This window comes from Arachis ipaensis, chromosome B3, assembly GCF_059453495.1.
Source record: "Arachis ipaensis isolate K30076 ecotype BB chromosome B3, ASM5945349v1, whole genome shotgun sequence".
Classification (NCBI taxonomy): domain Eukaryota; kingdom Viridiplantae; phylum Streptophyta; class Magnoliopsida; order Fabales; family Fabaceae; genus Arachis; species Arachis ipaensis.
Genome location: NC_142438.1, coordinates 62,054,151 through 62,061,741, shown reverse-complemented (window position 1 = coordinate 62,061,741; position 7,591 = coordinate 62,054,151).

Below are 7,591 nucleotides of genomic sequence, written 5' to 3'. Positions count from 1 at the left end.
CTAATTCCCTACTTGAATTACTTGCCATATATGCCTATACTTGTGTTTTACTTGCATTGATATGATCTGTGCTTTCTACTGGGATTGAGGAGGTTCGAAAGGCGATGGCGATGGGATCGAATGGAGGATACGATGGTGAAGGCTGTGGGACAGCGGAGAACTGTTAGACTAGAAAATCCCCTAAGTTAGATTACCCTTTCATTATGTTATAGTTTTAAGTTACGCTTTACTTTTTTAGTTATGCTTTAAGATGAATCTTGTGATGGATATAAAGTTCTAGGATTGCGTCTAGCGTCCCGGGGTCTTATATCTTACATCACTGGGCACTGTTACCATACTGAGAACCTCCGGTTCTCATACCATATTCTGTTGTTGTTTTTTCAGATGCAGGTCGCAACCCACCTCGGTGAGTTATTTCGATGGTGGCGGAGCGGAGGATCCTGGATATATTTTGGAGTCTTTTTTATTATTTTGTTTATATCTCTCATTTTGTATTTACCTTTTCTTAGAGGCTTACTTTGAGAGAAAAACTTGTATAAGTTGTTTTAACTTTCAGAATTCTGTATTATCTATATATAGCTAGCCGGCTTAAACTCCGCGAGCCGTGGCTAGATATTTATAGTATTATACTCTGATATTTTGTTATATTATATCTATTTCTTGTGCGTTAAGTTAGTAACTTCGTGTATACGTTTTGCACTTTTCAAATCCTATTTTTGAGCTGTATCCTTCATCGGGCTTCTAGAATATATTACTTCTTTCTATATTATATGTATAAGCTTTAGAACTGTCGTAACGTTTGATTAACCTTTACTTTACGACACGAGGTAAGGCTTAGGATAATTAGGGTGTTACACCCTCACCCTCAGATCTCCCTCTCTTCCTCCCCCTTTCCTTCTTTCTCTCTTCTTTTCTTTTCTTCTTTCTTTCTTTTCTTTTGTCTGAAGCTTATGAATGTTAGGATTTGGGGAAAGGGTTGCTGTGCTGAGAGAAAAGTGAGGGTAGGTTAGGGTAGTAAATTAGGATTTGTGTATAAAATTGGAGATTTTTGGGTTTAATTTAAGTAAGGTAATTTTAAATAAAATTGAAGTATAGAGTATTGATTTGAAAAACTAATTTAAATCTCAAATTAATTTAAAATATTATTTGTGGTATAAAAAATAATAATTGATTCTCAATAAATTTCTCTAATTAAAAATATATAGTAATATAATTAATTTTATTTATCCCTAAAACTTAAAGTATTGAATTATGAAAATGTAAAGTATTTAAATTAAGTCATATATAAAATTATTATTATTTGACGACTACTAACTTTATAATTTAAATATAGGGAATAAATCAATAATTATAAAATTAGATAAAATCCTAATTTAAATAGCCAAATCTCATTATTTTTGAATTTCTAAGATTTAAAATTGTAATTAGGAGAATAATCCATAATTATAGAGTTTGAATGAAAACCTTAGTTTATTTCAAATCCAATTAATCAAAACTTCCTTTAATTATTTTTAATAAAATAATTTCTGAAATTAAAACTATAAATAAATATATATGACTTAAAATTAGTTCGTAATAACTTTTCAAAAGTTCTGGGTCTTACATTACCCCTATTATTTCATTCTTATCTTATTACTTTGTTATAATTATATTTTTATTTCTAAACTTTACTAAAACTATTATTTATACCCGGAACTTTATCCTAATTATATTTTTTGTCCGAATCTTTTATCTAATTATATTTTTACCCCTAAATTTTCTATGTTCATTTTTTAAGGCTAATCTTTTGATATTTACACTTTTAGCCCACTTTTTAGTCTAAATTACATATTAACCATATTTAGTGCATCATACATTTTTTATCGACTTAAAACTTGTGTTTATGATTATTTAAGAATCTTTTAACCACTTTTCTTCTAATCTTTCAATCTGTTACATATTTAATTTCTTTAAGCATCATCTTATAAATTCTTTACTTGATTTTTATCATTTACAAAATTATAATTTAGCTTCAAGTGCATATATACATTCAGTCATCATCATCATACATTGTCAAAATTTCATATCAAACACTTGTAAGACATATCATTAGTTCATCAACTATTTAATCATCAATAGGAACATTCTTGGCTATCAATCATAATCAAACATTAATAGGTATATATCATTCATATAAGATGCTTTCTAACTATTCTAACCCTTACATCCTTGGTTAATCCTGCCAAGTTACTTTTTTAATCCTTTAGGTCTCCAAAAACCTCTTAAATAAGAAACAATACATCTTTTAATTACATGAAGGCCTTATGACCGAATACATAAGAAAGGAAAAGAGAAAGATTTCTCACCCTTATGATCTTAGATTTTGATGTTCTAGTTAATTCTTTCAAAATTCTTAAAGGTGGATTGTATACAAGGAAAGGAATAAGCATGAATCCTCCATGAAAGAGTCATGAAAATCAAATTTTGAAGAGAAGAAATAAAGAAATTCTCTTTACTAATCTTGAAAATTTTGAGGTGAAAAATGAAAAAGAAGATGAGAGTTGTCCTAACTACTAAGTTTCTTGAGAAGTGGTGATGTGCTTTTAAGAATGAAGAATGAAATGGTATGAGCATTTGAATGTTATGCTTTATTTTTCTTTCTTCAAGGTTCGGTTGTTCTCTCTCTCTTCTTTCTCTTTCTTTTCTTTTTCACTTGGCTAACTTAGTGTTATTTGTAGTAAAAAGTTAAAACAACTTAGTAAAAGAAGTAGGGTTTCAACATTGGAAAGAAAAGGAGAAAAAATGTTAGAATTTTTTTCCTTTTTCTTTTCTTAATCTTATTTTATTTCTCTTCCTTGGTAATCAAGATAATTAATTTCAACATATGATAGTTTAAAGAGAAGGAGAATTTAGAAAGGGCCAAAGTTGAGAGAAGAGATTTTGATAAGTTTTGAGTGTCATATAAGGTCACTTGAATGATTGAATCATGCTTTCATCCAAGTTAATTCACCACATGAAGAATTAACTTGGGGTGGTTAATGAATGAGAAAAGGGAAATGTATATATGAGCGATAAAATATGTGGTTGAGTTTAATTCTTGAAAAACAATTATCAAAAGTGGCAATTATTTGATCACTTATTTTTATTGTATCAGATAAAGCAGATAATTATACTAGTGTTCCGAGGATTACCTGAAATGGTGATTTGGGCCTGAATGTAAGGTCTAGACTCCTTATAAGATAGCGTCCGACTTACGCTGGTGATGAGGTACCACTGCCCGAGTTTCTCGTAAGGAGGTGGGGGGTGATACCTGCAAGAGACTCTGATGCTTAAGTTAGCAAGGGCTATAAGAAGGTCTTTAGTAGATTTAGACTTAAATATACCTAAAGAGTGTTAATGTATTTATAGCAGATTGGATAACCACCTTTTGGAGTAGTTCCACCTTTATTGAAGGATAATTGTTCCCTTTATCTTGGAAATTTGTTGAGATCTCTCTTATAGATAGAGTAGATAGATAATGGGAGATATTTTAGGATTCGATTGCTTATTCAAATGAGCAGAGCCAATCCCTTGTCGTCGTACCTGGCCTCTTATAAGGTCGGGCAACTAGAAAGGGGCAACCTTTTTTGGGTGGGTCTTTATCTTTATTGGATCTGGCTTTATATTTTAGGTTAGGGCATGAACAACTAGTATGAGTAATACCAACATCATATATTATCTCAACTCTAAAATATCTCTAAAATAGTTTGGTGAAGATAAACAGATAAAAAAATACATGTAAAAATTTCTTGCTGGTTGAATTTGGACTTGGTAATTGAATGTCATCATTAAGGAGTACTTTTTTGTCCTATATGAAAAGTAATATTTTATTGAAAACTTTTTTATATGGGCCCGCCTCGTTAAAACGAGGTGAACTGTGATTCTCGGATTTCCCAAATTCTCATCACAAAAATCTTGAGAAATCAATCTACAAAAAATTGGGTTCTAATAGTGTCAGTTGTTTAGTTTCGTTAGTCCTTTTATGCTATATTTGGTTTGTAAAATTATTCTAGATATTAATTGGGGTTATCGTATGTAGTTCCGGTGGACACCATATGATTTGCCTACCTGGTGTGCTAAGATTCTCGCATAACCATGAGCCTCAAGTATCGCATGTACGTGTTTGACGAGAGGTTTTTCTATCGGTAAAGAAATATCAAAATATGATCGCGTTGTAAGTATAGTTTCTAAACTAACAGAAAATTCTTTCGTACAAACGTTTTGGTTGTCACAAGTAACAAACCCCTTTAAAATTGATAACCGAAGTATTTAAACCTCGGGTCGTCTTCTCAAGGAACTGCAGGGAGGTATGTTCTTATTAATGGTTATGAGTTTTGTAAATTGGGGGGTTTTTGAAAGTAAGGGACAAGTAATTTAAATGACAAATAAAATAAATAAATAACTATAAAATAAACTCTTGGCAAGGTATGAAAATTCGGAAGTCCTATCCTAGTTACTCCTATGAAAATGGAAGTTAATCCCACTTAGTTAACCCTTATGAAAGCAAGGGAAAGTCAAGTGAACTAATTAGTTAGATTCCCAAGTCCTAGCCAACTCCTAAGGAAAGACTAGAGTTAGTGGAATACCAGTCAATTAGCCGACATAACAACCAATCACGGATAGTTGATAACTCAAGAGCTTCCAGTTAATCAATTAAAGCCAATAATATAAAAAGCTAAATAAGAATCTTAGATCTGAAATACCTCAATTGCATTAAAGAAGAGAAAATCAATCTAAACATAAAGAGTTCATAAGCCAACCTGGCAACATAAGTAATTAAAGGATAGCATTAAAGTATCTGAAAGTAAAAGAGAAATATAAAGTAAAAGAAATATTGAACCTGATGAAGAGTTGAAATTCTAAATCCTTAAAAGGAATCCAAATCCTAAAACATAAGAGAGAGGAGAGAACCTCTCTTTCTAAAAACTACATCTAAACTATGAAAAGTAAATAATTGAAGGCTCTCCTATGAATGGATGCATTTCCCCACTTTATAACCTCTAATCTGTACCTTTTGGACTTGGATCTGGGCTAAAAAGGGTTTCAGAAATCACTGGGAGCATTTTCTACAGTTTTTGGTACGTGGCGTCTGTCACGCGTCCGCGTGGGTCACGCGGCCGCGTCATCTGGGAGTTTTCCTTGTCACGCATTCGCTTCGGTCACGCGTACGCGTCATCTGCGTTCTGCTTAAGGCGCGCGTCCGCGTCAGTCACGTGTTCACGTCATTGCCTTTTTGCGCTAGGCATGCAGCCGCGTCGTCCATGCGTTCGCGTCGCTGCCAGTTTCTTCAAAAACTCCATTTTGTGCTTTCCTTCCATTTTTGTATTTTCCTTTTCCATCCTTTAAGTCATTCCTGCCTTAGAAGATCTGAAACTACTCAACACACAAATCATGGCATCGAATGGTAATAAAAGGTAATTAAAATAATTATTTTTAAAGCATAGGAAACATATTTTTCACATATATCACATAATAAGGAAGGAAAAGTAAAACCATGCAATTTACATGAATAAGTGGGTGAAGGGTTGAATAAATCACTTAAATTGAGCATAATATATATCATAAAATATGGGTTTATCATCCTCCCCACACTTAAACAATATCATGTCCTCATGCTAAATCCAAGATAAAAAGTAAGGTAAGGTTAAAGTGGTGGAATCTCATGCAATGCAATCTATTCTAAATGCAACTACCTAAATGAATCATGCAATTCTAATTGTTATTCACTTGTATATAAAACTTACATGTAGTTAAATTAATTCACATCCTCAAGGAATCATATATGCATAGCCAAACCCTAGATAATGTTAAAGCACTTTTACAATTGAGATGGGTAAAAATATTTTACAAACTTGCAAGACAATTAACAATTTAAGCAGAGATATATGGTGACGATCTACTAAACCCTCACTGGATTTTGTGTTTACTCTCTAGTCACTCAGTGTTTATTGGGTTAATCACTCTATTCTTCTTTTTATCCTTACTTTCTATAACTTTGTTCTGCATCTAACCAATCAACAATTATAGAATATAGACATACAAAAATCATGAGGTCTTTTTCACGGTTGTAATGGGGCTAAGGTAAAGGTAAGGGTATATGTATAAGGCTAAGTGAGCTAATAAGTGAATCCTTGATTAGTCTAAGATCTCACCTAAAATACATATTTTATAAATCAAAGTTTCTTAACCTATTTGCCCAAATTTTTCCACTTTGCAGTGCAAACTCATGCATTAAATTTAACTTTGTCCTATGTGCATTGATTCTTTTTATTTTGCAATCGGAGAATTTTTGTATCCCCTTTATAAATTAATTTTTTTTTTCAATACATCTGGTAATTGTTTTGATTTCACATGAGCATGCTTCCCAAATTTTTATTTTGAAACATCTTATCCCTTTTTAAATTCCTACTTTGTTTCTATCATCCCATGTTCCCATAAAAATTCCCCATACTTAAAGAATACACAATTTCTATCTTAAGCTAACCAAGGATTCAGCTTGGGATTTTTCTTTTATTTTTCTGCTTAAAGCTAGTAATGTGGTTATAGAACAGAAGGGGATTTAAAAAGCTCAAGGGGGCTAACAAGGGTGATGTAAAAGGTAGGCTAATTTGGGATAAGTGAGGAAAAATTCAAATGATGGCCTCAATCACTTCTTTGGTATGTATCTATATTCTATAATTGGACATATAGATTAAAACAAAGTAAAGAACATCAGAATGAAAAAGAAGGGCAAAACACACAGGAATAAAATTATGGTTTGAATGTAACCATACAATTAAGCTCAAAACTCACAGGCTGTGTGTTCTCCAGCTCAAAAAGCATATATCAATTGTACATGTCATGCAAGTAAAAATTTAGAGTTCCCATTATTCTCAATGTAAATTTTTTTTGGGTGGCTTTAAAGTTTTAGTGTTGTTCCTTGATGAAATGTTGTTAACTAACTAACATGTAATGCTATATATACAAGGTGTATGGATTGTTTTGATTTACTAGAGTTTCTAGTTTACTTCCTTTTATTTTCAATTTAAACCAAACTATCATATGCTAAAAGGGTAAACTATACTAATTAATCCACATTTTCTATAACTAATAAGTTAGAATTGCAACTAAACTAACTGGCTAAGGTATAAACTAAAGTGCAAAATGTGGAAATAGAGTAAAAATACAGCAAAAGAACAGTGTGCAAGTACTAAAAAATAAAAACAAAGATAAAAATACAAAAAAATAAACAAAATAAGATAAAAAGAGTCTGTAGTGGTTCACCAAAAAGATATGCCAGGGATGGCTACCTCCCACACTTAAAACAAAGCATCGTCCTCGATGCTCACTCAAGCTGGGTGTGAAGGAGTGTCATCACCGGAAAGATGGGCTGCTGAAGTCTCTGTGGTGGCCTGAGGGTCTGCAGACTGGATGAGGGTAGGAGGATCTGTCTACTGAAGTGGAGGCTCTGACTGGATAGGAATCTCTGGATCTGCGGCCTGTATCTGGTGTGGCTCCTCCTGCTGTGGCACAGCCTACTCTGAGCCTGCCTGCTCAGCCTCTCTCTGTGGATGGGTCTCCTCCTCATGCTCGT